Here is a 16,141-nt window from a genome sequence, read left to right on the forward strand (position 1 = left end):
ATTGGGTTGACCTGGTGGCTGCAAGGCCCCGTTCGCTTAGCCGGGGTTGAACTGCTGGGTCCAAAGCCGCATTCACTTGCCTGGGGTTGACCTGGTAGCTGCAAGGCCCCATTAACTTACATTGGGTTGACCTGGTGGCTGCAAGGCCCCATTCTCTTTCCTGGGGTTGACCTGCTGGCTGCTAGGCCCCTTTCGCTTGCCTGGGGTTGGCCTGCTGGCTGCTAGGCCCCACTACTTGCCTGGGGTTGGCCTGCTGGCTGCTAGGCCCCATTCGCTTGCTTGGGGTTGACCTGGTGGCAGCTAGGCCCCATTTGCTTGCCTGGGGTTGACCTGGTGGGTGCAAAGCCCCATTCCCTTGCCTTGGGTCAACCTGGTGGCTGCAAGGCCCCATTTGCTTGCCTGGGGTCGACCTGGTGGCTACAAGGCCCCATTTGCTTACCTACGGTCGACGTGGTGGCTGCAAGGCCCCATTCGCTTGCCTGTGGTTGACCTGGTGGCTGCAAGGCACCATTCTCTTCCATTGGGTTGACCTGGTGGCTGCAAGGCCCCATTCGCTTGCCTGGGGTTGACCTGGTGGCTGCTAGGCCCCATTCTCTTGCCTGGGGTTGACCTGGTGGCTGCAAGGCCCCATTCGCTTGGCTGGGGTTGACCTGGAGGCTGCTAGGCCCCATTTGCTTGCCTGGGGTCGACCTGGTGGCTGCAAGGCGCCATTCGCTTGCCTGGGGTCGACCTGGTGGCTGCAAGGCCCCATTCGCTTGCCTGGGGTCGACCTGGTGGCTGCAAGGCCCCATTCGCTTGCCTGGGGTTGACCTGGTGGCTGCAAGGCCCCATTCGCTTCACTCCGGTTCACCTGGTGGCTGCAAGGCCCCATTCGCTTGCCTCGTGTTGACCTTGTGGCTGCAAGGCCCCATTCGCTTACATTGGGGTGACCTGGTGGCTGCAAGGCCCCATTCGCTTGCCTGGGGTGTACCTGGTGGCTGCAAGGCCCCATTCCCTTACCTGGGGTTGAACTGCTGGGTCCAAGGCCGCATTCACTTGCCTGGGGTTGACCTCGTGGCTGCAAGGCCCCATTAACTTACATTGGGTTGACCTGGTGGCTGCAAGGCCCCATTCTCTTTCCTGGGGTTGACCTGGTGGCTGCTAGGGACCATTCGCTTGCCTGAAGTTGACCTGGTGGCTGCTAGGCCCCATTCTCTTGTGTGGAGTCGACCTGGTGGCTGCTAGGCCCCATTCGCTTGCCTGGGGTTGACCTGGTGGCTGCAAGGCCCCATTCTCTTCCATTGGGTTGACCTGGTGACTGCAAGGCCCCTTTCGCTTGCCTGGGGTCGACCTGGTGGCTGCAAGGCCCCATTCGCTTGCCTGGGGTCGACCTGGTGGCTGCAAGGCACCATTCGCTTGCCTGGGGTTGACCTGGTGGCTGCAAGGCCCCATTCGCTTGCCTGGGGTCGACCTGGTGGCTGCAAGGCCGCATTCGCTTGCCTAGGGTCGACCTGGTGGCTGCAAGGCCCATTCGCTTGCCTGGGGTCGACCTGGTGGCTGCAAGGCCCCATTTGCTTACCTGGGGTTGACCTGGTGGCTGCAAGGCCCCATTCTCTTGCCTGGGGTTGACCTGGTGGCTGCTAGGCCCCATTCTGCTTGCCTGGGGTTGACCTGGTGGCTGCTAGGCCCCATTTGCTTGCCTGGGGTCGACCTGGTGGCTGCAAGGCCCCATTCCCTTACCTGGGGTTGAACTGCTGGTCCAAGGCCGCATTCACCTGCCTGGGGTTGACCTGGTGGCTGCAAGGCCCCATTAACTTACATTCGGTTGACCTGGTGGCTGCAAGGCCCCATTCTCTTTCCTGGGGTTGACCTGGTGGCTGCTAGGCCCCATTCGCTTGCCTGGGGTTGACCTGGTGGCTGCTAGGCCCCATTCGCTTACCTGGGGTTGACCTTGTGGCTGCAAGGCCCCATTCGCTTACCTGGGGTTGACCTGGTGGCTGGAAGCCGCCATTCACTTGCCTGAGGTTGACCTGGTGGCTGGAAGGCCCCATTCGCTTGCCTGGGGTTGACCTGCTGGCTGCAAGGCCCCTTTCGCTTCCCTGGGGTCTACCTGGTGGCTGCAAGGCCCCATTCTCTTCCATTGGGTGGAACTGGTGGCTGCAAGGCCCCATTCGCTTGCCTGGGGTTAACGTGGTGGCTGCAAGGCCCGTTTCACTTACATTGGGTTGACCTAGAGCATGGTAGGTCCAATTCACTTACATTGGGGTGACCTGGTGGCTGCAAGGCCCCATTCGCTTGCCTGGGGTCTACCTGTTGGCTGCAAGGCCCCATTCCCTTACCTGGGGTTCAACTCCTGGGTCCAAGGCCGCATTCACTTGCCTGGGGTTGACCTGGTGGTTGCAAGGCCCCATTAACTTACATTGGATTGACCTGGTGGCTGCAAGACCCCATTCTCTTTCCTGGGGTTGACCTGGTGGCTGCTAGGCCCCATTCGCTTGCCTGGGGTTGACCTGGTGGCTGCTAGGCCCCATTCTCTTGCCTGGGGTTGACCTGGTGGCTGCTAGGCCCCATTCGCTTGCCTGGGGTTGACCTGGTGGCTGCTAGGCCCCATTTGCTTGCCTGGGGTCGACCTGTTGGCTGGAAGGCCCCATTCGCTTGACTGGGGTTGACCCTCTGGCTGCAAGCGGCCACTCACTTGTATTGCGTTGTCCTGGTGTCTGCAAGACCCCATTCGCTTGCCTAGGGTTGACCTGGTGGCTAAAACGCCCCAGTTGCTTGGCTGGGGTTGACCTGGTGGCTGCAAGGCCCCATTCGCTTAACTGGGGTGAACGTCCTGGCTGCAAGGCCCCTTTCACTTGCATTGGGTAGACCTAGTGGCTGCAAGGCCCAATTTGCTTATATTGGGTTGACCTGGTGGCTGCAAGGCCCCATTCGCTTGCTGGGGGGTTGACCTGGTGGCTGCAAGGCCCCATTCGCTTGCCTGGGGTTGACCTGGTGGCTGCAAGGCCCCTTTCGCTTCCCTGGGGTTGACCTGGTGGCTGCAAGACCCCATTCGCTTGCCTGGGGTCGACCTGGTGGCTGCAAGGCCGCATTCGCTTGCCTCGGCTTGACCTTGTGGCTGCAAGGCCCCATTCGTTTACATTGGGGTGCCCTGGTGGCTACAAGGCGCCATTCGCTTGCCTGGGGTTGAACTGCTGGGTCCAAGGCCGCATTCACTTGCCTGGGGTTGACCTGGTGGCTGCAAGGTCCCATTAACTTACATTGGGTTGACACTGGTGGCTGCAAGGCCCCATTCGCTTGCCTGGGGTTGACCTGGTGGCTGCTAGGGACCATTCGCTTGCCTGAAGTTGACCTGGTGGCTGCTAGGCCCCATTCTCTTGTGTGGAGTCGACCTGGTGGCTGCTAGGCCCCATTCGCTTGCCTGGGGTTGACCTGGTGGCTGCAAGGCCCCATTCTCTTCCATTGGGTTGACCTGGTGGCTGCAAGGCCCCTTTCGCTTGCCTGGGGTCGACCTGGTGGCTGCAAGGCCCCATTCGCTTGCCTGGGGTCGACCTGGTGGCTGCAAGGCACCATTCGCTTGCCTGGGGTCGACCTGGTGGCTGCAACGCCCCATTCGCTTGCCTGGGGTCGACCTGGTGGCTGCAAGGCCGCATTCGCTTGCCTAGGGTCGACGTGGTGGCTGCAAGGCGCCATTCGCTTGCCTTGGGTCGACCTGGTGGCTGCAAGGCCCCATTTGCTTACCTGGGGTTGACCTGGAGGCTACAAGGACCCATTCGCTTGCCTGGAGTCGACCTGGTGGCTGCAAGGTCCCATTCGTTTGCCTGGGGTCGACCTGGTGGCTGCAAGGCCTAATTCGCTTGCCTAGGGTCGACCTGGTGGCTGCAAGGCCCCATTCGCTTCCCTGGGGTCAGCCTGGTGGCTGCAAGGTCCCATTCTCTTCCATTGGGTTGACCTGGTGGCTGCAAGGACGCATTCGGTTGCCTGGGGATGACCTGGTGGCTGCAAGCCTGCATTCGCTTGCCTCGGGTCGTCCTGGTGGCTGCAAGGCGCCATTCGTTTCCCTGGGCTCGACCTGGTGGCTGCAAGGCCCCATTCTCTTCCATTGGGTTGACCTGGTGGCTGCAAGGCCCCATTCTCTTTCCAGGGGTTGACCTGGTGGCTGCTAGGCCCCATTCACTTGCCTGGGGTTGACCTGGTGGCAGCTAGGCCCCATTCTCTTGCCTGGGGTTGACCTAGTGGCTGCTAGGCCCCATTCGCTTGCCTGGGGTTGACCTGGTGGCTAGTAGGGCCCCATTTACTTGCCTGGGGTCGACCTGGTGGCTGCAAGACCCCATTCGCTTGCCTGGGGTCGACCTGGTGGCTGCAAGGCCCCATTCCCTTACCTGGGGTTGAACTGCTGGGTCCAAGGCCGCATTCACTTGCCTGGGGTTGACCTGGTGGCTGCAAGGCCCCATTAACTTACATTGGGTTGACCTGGTGGCTGCAAGGCCCCATTCTCTTTCCTGGGGTTGACCTGGTGGCTGCTAGGGACCATTCGCTTGCCTGAAGTTGACCTGGTGGCTGCTAGGCCCCATTCTCTTGTGTGGAGTTGACCTGGTGGCTGCTAGGCCCCATTCGCTTGCCTGGGGTTGACCTGGTGGCTGCAAGGCCCCATTTGCTTGCCTGGGGTCGACCTGGTGGCTGCAAGGACCCATTCGCTTGCTTGGAGTCGCCCTGTGGCTGCAAGGTCCCATTCGTTTGCCTGGGGTCGACCTGGTGGCTGCAAGGCCTCATTCGCTTGCCTAGGGTCGACCTGGTGGCTGCAAGGCTCCATTCGCTTGCCTGGGGTCAACCTCGTGGCTGCAAGGACCCATTCGCTTGCCTGGGGTTTACCTGGTGGCTGCTAGGCCCCATTCTCTTGCCTGGGGTTGACCTGGTGGCTGCTAGGCCCCATTCGCTTGCCTGGGGTTGACCTGGTGGCTCCTAGGCCCCATTTGCTTGCCTGGGGTCGACCTGGTGGCTACAAGGCCCCTTTCACTTGCCTGGGGTCAACCTGGTGGCTGTTAGACCCCATTCGCTTGCCTGGGGTCGACCTGGTGGCTGCAAGGCCCCATTCGCTTGCCTAGGTTCGACCTGGTGGCTGCAAGGCGCCATTCGCTTGCCTGGGGTCAACCTGGCGGCTGCAAGCCACCATTCGCTTGCCTAGGGTTGACCTGGTGGATACAATGCCCCAGTCGCTTGGCTGGGTTTGACCTGGTGACTGCAAGGCCCCGTTCGCTTACGTGGGGTGAACGTGCTGGCTGCAAGGCCCCTTTCACTTACATTGGGTTGACCTGGTGGCTGCAAGGCCCCGTTCGCTTAGCCGGGGTTGAACTGCTGGGTCCAAAGCCGCATTCACTTGCCTGGGGTTGACCTGGTAGCTGCAAGGCCCCATTAACTTACATTGGGTTGACCTGGTGGCTGCAAGGCCCCATTCTCTTTCCTGGGGTTGACCTGCTGGCTGCTAGGCCCCTTTCGCTTGCCTGGGGTTGGCCTGCTGGCTGCTAGGCCCCACTACTTGCCTGGGGTTGGCCTGCTGGCTGCTAGGCCCCATTCGCTTGCTTGGGGTTGACCTGGTGGCAGCTAGGCCCCATTTGCTTGCCTGGGGTTGACCTGGTGGGTGCAAAGCCCCATTCCCTTGCCTTGGGTCAACCTGGTGGCTGCAAGGCCCCATTTGCTTGCCTGGGGTCGACCTGGTGGCTACAAGGCCCCATTTGCTTACCTACGGTCGACGTGGTGGCTGCAAGGCCGCCATTCGCTTGCCTGTGGTTGACCTGGTGGCTGCAAGGCACCATTCTCTTCCATTGGGTTGACCTGGTGGCTGCAAGGCCCCATTCGCTTGCCTGGGGTTGACCTGGTGGCTGCTAGGCCCCATTCTCTTGCCTGGGGTTGACCTGGTGGCTGCAAGGCCCCATTCTGCTTGGCTGGGGTTGACCTGGAGGCTGCTAGGCCCCATTTGCTTGCCTGGGGTCGACCTGGTGGCTGCAAGGCGCCATTCGCTTGCCTGGGGTCGACCTGGTGGCTGCAAGGCCCCATTCGCTTGCCTGGGGTCGACCTGGTGGCTGCAAGGCCCCATTCGCTTGCCTGGGGTTGACCTGGTGGCTGCAAGGCCCCATTCGCTTCACTCCGGTTCACCTGGTGGCTGCAAGGCCCCATTCGCTTGCCTCGTGTTGACCTTGTGGCTGCAAGGCCCCATTCGCTTACATTGGGGTGACCTGGTGGCTGGAAGGCCCCATTCGCTTGCCTGGGGTGTACCTGGTGGCTGCAAGGCCCCATTCCCTTACCTGGGGTTGAACTGCTGGGTCCAAGGCCGCATTCACTTGCCTGGGGTTGACCTCGTGGCTGCAAGGCCCCATTAACTTACATTGGGTTGACCTGGTGGCTGCAAGGCCCCAATTCGCTTGGCTGCTAGGCCCATTCGGGGTTGACCTGGTGGCTGCAAGGCCCCATTCGCTTGACTGGGGTCGACCTGGTGGCTGCAAGGCCCCATTCCCTTGCCTGGGGTTGACCTGGTGGCTGCAAGGTCCCATTCTCTTCCATTGGGTCGACCTGGTGGCTGCAAGGCCCCATTCGCTTGCCTGGGTTCGACCTGGTGGCTCCAAGGCCTCATTCGCTAGCCTTGGGTCGACCTGGTGGCTGCAAGGCGCCATTCGCTTGCCTGGGGTCGACCTTGTGGCTGCAAGGCCCCATTCTCTTCCATTGGGTTGACCTGGTGGCTGCAAGGCCCCTTTCGCTTGCCTGGGGTCGACCTGGTGGCTGCAAGGCCCCATTCGCTTGGCTGGGGTTAACGTGCTGGCTGCAAGGCCCGTTTCACTTACATAGGGTTGACCTAGAGGATGCTAGCTCCAATTCGCTTACATTGGGGTGACCTGGTGGCTGCAAGGCCCCATTCGCTTGCCTGGGGTCTACCTGTTGGCTGCAAGGCTTGACCTGGTGGCTGCAAGGCCCCATTAACTTACATTGGGTTGACCTGGTGGCTGCAAGGCCCCATTCTCTTTCCTGGGGTTGACCTGGTGGCTGCTAGGGACCATTCGCTTGCCTGAAGTTGACCTGGTGGCTGCTAGGCCCCATTCTCTTGTGTGGAGTCGACCTGGTGGCTGCTAGGCCCCATTCGCTTGCCTGGGGTTGACCTGGTGGCTGCAAGGCCCCATTCTCTTCCATTGGGTTGACCTGGTGGCTGCAAGGCCCCTTTCGCTTGCCTGGGGTCGACCTGGTGGCTGCAAGGCCCCATTCGCTTGCCTGGGGTCGACCTGGTGGCTGCAAGGCACCATTCGCTTGCCTGGGGTCGACCTGGTGGCTGCAACGCCCCATTCGCTTGCCTGGGGTCGACCTGGTGGCTGCAAGGCCGCATTCGCTTGCCTAGGGTCGACGTGGTGGCTGCAAGGCGCCATTCGCTTGCCTTGGGTCGACCTGGTGGCTGCAAGGCCCCATTTGCTTACCTGGGGTTGACCTGGAGGCTACAAGGACCCATTCGCTTGCCTGGAGTCGACCTGGTGGCTGCAAGGTCCCATTCGTTTGCCTGGGGTCGACCTGGTGGCTGCAAGGCCTAATTCGCTTGCCTAGGGTCGACCTGGTGGCTGCAAGGCTCCATTCGCTTGCCTGGGGTCAGCCTGGTGGCTGCAAGGTCCCATTCTCTTCCATTGGGTTGACCTGGTGGCTGCAAGGCCGCATTCGGTTGCCTGAGGATGACCTGGTGGCTGCAAGCCTGCATTCGCTTGCCTCGGGTCGTCCTGGTGGCTGCAAGGCGCCATTCGTTTCCCTGGGCTCGACCTGGTGGCTGCAAGGCCCCATTCTCTTCCATTGGGTTGACCTGGTGGCTGCAAGGCCCCATTCTCTTTCCAGGGGTTGACCTGGTGGCTGCTAGGCCCCATTCACTTGCCTGGGGTTGACCTGGTGGCAGCTAGGCCCCATTCTCTTGCCTGGGGTTGACCTAGTGGCTGCTAGGCCCCATTCGCTTGCCTGGGGTTGACCTGGTGGCTAGTAGGGCCCCATTTACTTGCCTGGGGTCGACCTGGTGGCTGCAAGACCCCATTCGCTTGCCTGGGGTCGACCTGGGGGCTGCAAGGCCCCATTCCCTTACCTGGGGTTGAACTGCTGGGTCCAAGGCCGCATTCACTTGCCTGGGGTTGACCTGGTGGCTGCAAGGCCCCATTAACTTACATTGGGTTGACCTGGTGGCTGCAAGGCCCCATTCTCTTTCCTGGGGTTCACCTGGTGGCTGCTAGGGACCATTCGCTTGCCTGAAGTTGACCTGGTGGCTGCTAGGCCCCATTCTCTTGTGTGGAGTTGATCTGGTGGCTGCTAGGCCCCATTCGCTTGCCTGGGGTTGACCTGGTGGCTGCAAGGCCCCATTTGCTTGCCTGGGGTCGACCTGGTGGCTGCAAGGACCCATTCGCTTGCCTGGGGTTTACCTGGTGGCTGCTAGGCCCCATTCTCTTGCCTGGGGTTGACCTGGTGGCTGCTAGGCCCCATTCGCTTGCCTGGGGTTGACCTGGTGGCTCCTAGGCCCCATTTGCTTGCCTGGGGTCGACCTGGTGGCTACAAGGCCCCTTTCACTTGCCTGGGGTCAACATGGTGGCTGTTAGACCCCATTCGCTTGCCTGGGGTCGACCTGGTGGCTGCAAGGCCCCATTCGCTTGCCTAGGTTCGATCTGGTGGCTGCAAGGCGCCATTCGCTTGCCTGGGGTCAACCTGGCGGCTGCAAGCCACCATTCGCTTGCCTAGGGTTGACCTGGTGGATACAATGCCCCAGTCGCTTGGCTGGGTTTGACCTGGTGGCTGCAAGGCCCCGTTCGCTTAGTCGGGCTTGAACTGCTGGGTCCAAAGCCGCATTCACTTGCCTGGGGTTGACCTGGTAGCTGCAAGGCCCCATTAACTTACATTGGGTTGACCTGGTGGCTGCAAGGCCCCATTCTCTTTCCTGGGGTTGACCTGCTGGCTGCTAGGCCCCTTTCGCTTGCCTGGGGTTGGCCTGCTGGCTGCTAGGCCCCACTACTTGCCTGGGGTTGGCCTGCTGGCTGCTAGGCCCCATTCGCTTGCTTGGGGTTGACCTGGTGGCAGCTAGGCCCCATTTGCTTGCCTGGGGTTGACCTGGTGGGTTCAAAGCCCCATTCCCTTGCCTTGGGTCAACCTGGTGGCTGCAAGGCCCCATTTGCTTGCCTGGGGTCGACCTGGTGGCTACAAGGCCCCATTTGCTTACCTACGGTCGACGTGGTGGCTGCAAGGTGCCATTCGCTTGCCTGTGGTTGACCTGGTGGCTGCAAGGCACCATTCTCTTCCATTGGGTTGACCTGGTGGCTGCAAGGCCCCATTCGCTTGCCTGGGGTTGACCTGGTGGCTGCTAGGCCCCATTCTCTTGCCTGGGGTTGACCTGGTGGCTGCAAGGCCCCATTCGCTTGGCTGGGGTTGACCTGGAGGCTGCTAGGCCCCATCTGCTTGCCTGGGGTCGACCTGGTGGCTGCAAGGCGCCATTCGCTTGCCTGGGGTCGACCTGGTGGCTGCAAGGCCCCATTCGCTTGCCTGGGGTCGACCTGGTGGCTGCAAGGCCCCATTCGCTTGCCTGGGGTTGACCTGGTGGCTGCAAGGCCCCATTCGCTTCACTCCGGTTCACCTGGTGGCTGCAAGGCCCCATTCGCTTGCCTCGTGTTGACCTTGTGGCTGCAAGGCCCCATTCGCTTACATTGGGGTGACCTGGTGGCTGCAAGGCCCCATTCGCTTGCCTGGGGTGTACCTGGTGGCTGCAAGGCCCCATTCCCTTACCTGGGGTTGAACTGCTGGGTCCAAGGCCGCATTCACTTACCTGGGGTTGACCTCGTGGCTGCAAGGCCCCATTAACTTACATTGGGTTGACCTGGTGGCTGCAAGGCCCCATTCTCTTTCCTGGGGTTGACCTGGTGGCTGCTAGGGACCATTCGCTTGCCTGAAGTTGACCTGGTGGCTGCTAGGCCCCATTCTCTTGTGTGGAGTCGACCTGGTGGCTGCTAGGCCCCATTCGCTTGCCTGGGGTTGACCTGGTGGCTGCAAGGCCCCATTCTCTTCCATTGGGTTGACCTGGTGGCTGCAAGGCCCCTTTCGCTTGCCTGGGGTCGACCTGGTGGCTGCAAGGCACCATTCGCTTGCCTGGGGTCGACCTGGTGGCTGCAACGCCCCATTCGCTTGCCTGGGGTCGACCTGGTGGCTGCAAGGCCGCATTCGCTTGCCTAGGGTCGACGTGGTGGCTGCAAGGCGCCATTCGCTTGCCTTGGGTCGACCTGGTGGCTGCAAGGCCCCATTTGCTTACCTGGGGTTGACCTGGAGGCTACAAGGACCCATTCTCTTGCCTGGGGTTGACCTGGTGGCTGCTAGGCCCCATTCTGTTGCCTGGGGTTGACCTGGTGGCTGCTAGGCCCCATTTGTTTGCCTGGGGTCGACCTGGTGGCTGCAAGGCCCCATTCCCTTACCTGGGGTTGAACTGCTAGGTCCAAGGCCGCATTCACCTGCCTGGGGTTGACCTGGTGGCTGCAACGCCCCATTAACTTACATTCGGTTGACCTGGTGGCTGCAAGGCCCCATTCTCTTTCCTGGGGTTGACCTGGTGGCTGCTAGGCCCCATTCGCTTTCCTGGGATTGACCTGGTGGCTGCTAAGCCCCATTCGCTTGCCGGGGGGTTGACCTGGTGGCTGCAAGGCCCCATTCGCTTGCCTGGGGTTGACCTGGTGGCTGCAAGGCCCCTTTCGCTTCCCTGGGGTTGACCTGGTGGCTGCAAGACCCCATTCGCTTGCCTGGGGTCGACCTGGTGGCTGCTAGGCCGCATTCGCTTGCCTCGGCTTGACCTTGTGGCTGCAAGGCCCCATTCGTTTACATTGGGGTGCCCTGGTGGCTACAAGGCGCCATTCGCTTGCCTGGGGTTGAACTGCTGGGTCCAAGGCCGCATTCACTTGCCTGGGGTTGACCTGGTGGCTGCAAGGTCCCATTAACTTACATTGGGTTGACACTGGTGGCTGCAAGGCCCCAATCATTTTCCTGGGGTTGACCTGGTGCCTGCTAGGCCCCATTCCCTTCCCTGGGGTTGACCTGGTAGCTGCAAGGCCCTATTCGCTTGTCTGGGGTCGACCTGGTGGCTGCAAGGCCCCATTTGCTTGCCTTGAGTCGACCTGGGCACTGAAAGGCCCCATTCGCTTGCCTGGGGTCGACCTGGTGGCTGCAAGGTCCCATTCGCTTGCCTGGGGTCGACCTGGTGGCTGCAAGGCTGCATTCGCTTGCCTGTGGTCGACCTGGTGGCTGCAAGGCTGAATTCGCTTGCCTCGGGTCGACCTAGTGGCTGCAAGGCGCCATTCTTTTGCCTGCGGTCGACCTGGTGGCTGCAAGGCCCCATTCGCTTGCCTGGGGTTGACCTGGTGGCTGCAAAGCCCCATTCGCTTATCTGGGGTTGACCTTGTGGCTGCTAGGCCCCATTCGCTTGCCTGGGATTGACCTGGTGGCTGCTAGACCCCATTCACTGGCCTGGGCTCGACCTTGTGGCTGCAAGGCCCCATTCCCTTACCTGGGGTTTACCTGCTGGGTCCAAGGCCCCATTCGCTTTCCTGGGGTTGACCTGCCGGCTGAAAGGGGCCATTCGCTTGTATTGCTTTGTCCTGGTGTCTGCAAGACCCCATTCGCTTGCCTAGGGTTGACCTGGTGGCTACAACTCCCCAGTCGCTTGGATGGGGTTTACCTGCTGGCTGCATGGCCCCATTCGCTTACCTGGGGTGAACGTGCTGGCTGCAAGGCCCCTTTCACTTACATTGGGTTGACCTAGTGGCTGCAAGGCCCAATTTGCTTACATTGGGTTGACCTGGTTGCTGCAAGGCCCCATTCGCTTGCCTGGGGTTCACCTGGTGGCTGCAAGGCCCCATTCGCTTGCCTGGGGTTCACCTGGTGGCTGCAAGGCCCCATTCGCTTGCCTGGGGTTAACGTGCTGGCTGCAAGGCACGTTTCACTTACATTGGGTTGACCTAGAGGATGCTAGGCCCAATTCGCTTACATTGGGATGACCTGGGGGCTGCAAGGCCCTATTCGCTTGCCTGGGGTTGACCAGGTGGCTGCAAGGCCCCATTCACTTGCCTGGGGTCGACCTGGTGGCTGCAAGGCCGCGTTCTCTTGCCTAGGGTCCACCTCGTGGCTGCAAGGCACAATTCGCTTACCTGGGGTTGACCTGGTGGCTGCAAGGCCCCATTCGCTTGCCTGGGGTCCACCTGGTGGCTGCAAGGCCCCTTTCGCTTGCCTGGCGTCGACCTGGTGGCTGCAAGGCCGCATTCGCTTGCCTAATGTCGACCTGGTGGCTGCAAGGCACCATTCGCTTGCCTGGGGTTGACCTGGTGGCTGGAAGGCCCCATTGGTTTACCTGGGGTTGACCTTGTGGCTGCAAATCTGCATTCGCTTCCCTGGGGTTGACCTGGTGGCTGCTAGGCCCCATTCTCTTACATTGGGTTGACCTGGTGGCTGCAAGGCCCCATTCGCTTGCCTGGGGTTGACCTGGTGGGTAGTAGGCCCCATTCTCTTACATTGGGTAGACCTGTTGGCTGCAAGGCCCCATTCGCTAGCCTGGGGTCGACCTGGTGGCTGCTAGGCCCCATTCACAGGCCTGGGGTCGACCTGGTGGTTGCAAGGCAAAAATTCACTGGCCTGGGGTCGACCTGGTGGCTGCAAGGCCCCATTCCCTTGCCTGGGGTTGACCTGCTGTGTCCAAGGCCCCATTCGCTTTCCTGGGGTTCACCTGCTGGCTGAAAGGGCCCATTCGCTTGTACTGCGTTGACCTGGTGTCTGCAAGACCCATTTGATTGCCTGGGGTTGACCTGGTGGCTGCAAGGCCCCATTTGCTTGCCTGGGGTCGACCTGCTGTCTCCAAGGCCCCATTCGCTTTCGCGGGGTTCACCTGCTGTCTGAAAGGGGCCATTCGCTTGTACTGCGTTCACCTGGAGCCTGCAAGACCCATTTGATTGCCTGGGGTTGACCTGGTGGCTGAAGGCCCCATTTGCTTGCCTGGGGTCGACCTGGTGGCTGCAAGGCCCCATTCGCTTGCCTGGAGTCGACCTGGTCGCTGCTAGGCACCATTCTCTTACATTGGGTTGACATGTTGGCTGCAAGGCCCCATTCGCTTGCCTGGGGTTGACCTGGTGGCTGCAAGGCCCCATTCACAGGCCTCGGGTCGATCTGGTGGCTGCAAGGCCCCATTCCCTTACCTGGGGTTGACCTGCTGTGTCCAAGGCCCCAATCGCTTGCCTGGAGTTCACCTGCTGGCTGAAAGGGGCCATTCACTTGTACTGCGTTGACCTGGTGTCTGCAAGAACCATTTGAATGCCTGGGGTTGACCTGGTGGCTGCAAGGCCCCATTTGCTTGCCTGGGGTCGACCTGGTGGCTGCAACGCCGCATTAGGTTGCCTGGGGACGACCTGGTGCCTGCAAGGCCCCATTCGCTTGCCTGGGGTTGACCTGGTGGCTGTAAAGCCCCATTCGCCTGCCTGGGGTTGACCTGGTGGCTGCAAGGCCCCATTCGCTTGCCTGGGGTTGACGTGGTCCTGCAAGGCCCCATTCGCTTGCCTCGGGTTGACCTGGTGGCGCAGGCCCCATTCGCTTACATTGGGGTGACCTGGTGGCTGCAAGGACCCATTCGCTTGCCTGGGGTCCTGGTGGCAGCAAGGCCCCTTTGGCTTGCCTGGGGTTGACCTGGTGGCTGCAAGGCCCCATTAACCTATATTGGGTTGACCTGGTGGCTGCTGGGCCCCATTCACTTGCCTGGGGTTGACCTGGTGGCTGCTAGGCCCCATTCGCTTGCCTTGGGTTGACCTGGTGACTGCTAGGCCCCATTTACTTGCCTGGGGTCGACCTGGTGGCTGCAAGGCCCCATTCGCTTGCCTGGGGTCGACCTGGTGGCTGCAAGGCCCCATTCGCTTGCCTGAGGTCGACCTGGTGGCTGCAAGACCGCATTAGCTTGCCTAGGGTCGACCTGGTGGCTGCAAGGCACCATTCGCTTTCCTGGGGTCGACCTGGTGGCTGCAAGGCGCCATTCGCTTGCCTGGGGTTGACCTGGTGGCTGCAAGGCCGCATTCTCTTCCATTGGGTTGACCTGGTGGCTGCAAGGCCCCATTCTCTTTCCTGGGGTTGACCTGGTGGCTGCTAGGCCCCATTCGCTTGCCTGGGGTTGACCTGGTGCCTGCTAGGCCCCATTCGCTTGCCTGGGGTTGACCTGGTGGCTGCTAGGCCTCATTTGCTTACCTGGGGTCGACCTGGTGGCTGCAAGGCCCCATTCCCTTACCTGGGGTTGAACTGCTGGGTCCAAGGTCGCATTCACTTGCCTGGGGTTGACCTGGTGGCTGCAAGGCCCCATTAACTTACATTGGGTTTACCTGGTGGCTGCAAGGCCCCATTCTCTTTCCTGGGGTTGACCTGGTGGCTGCAAGGCCCCATTCGCTTGACTGTGGTTGACCTTCTGGCTGCAAGGGGCCACTCACTTGTATTGCGTTGTCCTGGTGTCTACAAGACCCCATTCGCTTGCCTGGGGTTGACCTGGTGGCTACAACGCCCCAGTCGCTTCCCTGGGGTTGACCTGGTGGCTGCAAGGCCCCATTCGCTTACCTGGGGTGACCGTGCTGGCTGCAAGGCCCCTTTCACTTACATTGGGTTGACCTAGTGGCTGCAAGGCCCAATTTGCTTACATTGGGTTGACCTGGTGGCTGCAAGGCCCCATTCGCTTGACTGGGGTTGACCTGGTGGCTGCAAGGCCCCATTCGCTTACATTGGGGTGACCTGGTGGCTCCAAGGCCCCATTCGCTTGCCTGAGGTTGACCTGGTGGATGCAAGGCCCCATTTGCTTACCTGGGGTTGACCTGGTGGCTGCAAGGCCCCATTCGCTTTCCTGGGGTTGACCTTCTGGCTTCAAGGGGCCATTCACTTGTATTGCGTTGACCTGGTGGTTCCAAGGACCCATTCACTTGCCTGGGGTTGACCTGGGGGCTGCTAGGCCCCATTCTCTTCCATTGGGTGGAACTGGAGGCTGCAAGGCCCCATTCGCTTGCCTGGGGTGTACCTGTTGGCTGCAAGGCCCCATTCCCTTACCTGGGGTTGAACTCCTGGGTCCAAGGCCGCATTCACTTGCCTGGGGTTGACCTGGTGTCTGCTCGGCTCCATTCGCTTGCCTGGGGTTGACCTGGTGGCTGCTAGGCCCCATTCGCTTGCCGGGGTTGACCTGGTGGCTGCTAGGCCCCATTTGCTTGCCAGGGGTCGACCTGTTGGCTGCAAGGCCCCATTCCCGTACCTGGGGTTGAACTGCTGGATCCAAGGCCGAATTCACTTGCCTGGGGTTGACCTGGTGGCTGCAAGGCCCCATTAATTTACATTGGGTTGACCTGGTGGCTGCAAGGCCCCATTCTCTTTCCTGGGGTTTACCTGGTTGCTGCTAGGCCCCATTCGCTTGCCTGGGATTGACCTGGTGCCTGCTAGGCGCCATTCTCTTGCCTGGGGTGACCTGGTGGCTGCTAGGCCCCATTCACTTGCCTGGGGTTGACCTGGTGGCTGCTAGGCCACATTTGCTTGCCTGGGGTCCACCTGGTGTCTGCAAGGCCCCATTCGCTTGCCTGGGGTTGACCTGGTGGCTGCAAGGCCCCTTTCGCTTCCCTGGGGTTGACCTGGTGGCTGCAAGGCCCCATTCGCTTGCCTGGGGTTTTCTGGTGGCTGCTAGGCCCCATTCGCTTGACTGGGATTCACCTGGTGGCTGCTAGACCCCATTCACTGGCCTGGGCTCGACCTTGTGGCTGCAAGGCCCCATTCCCTTACCTGGGGTTGACCTGCTGGGTCCAAGGCCCATTTGGCTTTCCTGGGGTTGACCTTCTGGCTGCAAGGGGCCACTCACTTGTATTGCGTTGTCCTGGTATCTGAAAGAACCCATTCGCTTGGCTAGGGTTGACCTGGTGGCTAAAACGCCCCAGTCGCTTAGATGGGGTTGACCTGGTGGCTGCAAGGCCCCATTCCCTTACCTGGGGTGAACGTGCTGGCTGCAAGGCCCCTTTCACTTACATTGGGTTGACCTAGTGGCTGCAAGGCCCAATTTGCTTACATTGGTTTGACCTGGTGGCTGCGAGGCCCCATTCGCTTGCCTGGGGTTCACCTGTTGGCTGCAAGGCCCCATTCG

Source organism: Crocodylus siamensis, unplaced genomic scaffold (assembly GCF_052110815.1).
Source record: "Crocodylus siamensis isolate JL-2025a unplaced genomic scaffold, ASM5211081v1 HiC_scaffold_16, whole genome shotgun sequence".
Lineage (NCBI taxonomy): Eukaryota > Metazoa > Chordata > Crocodylia > Crocodylidae > Crocodylus > Crocodylus siamensis.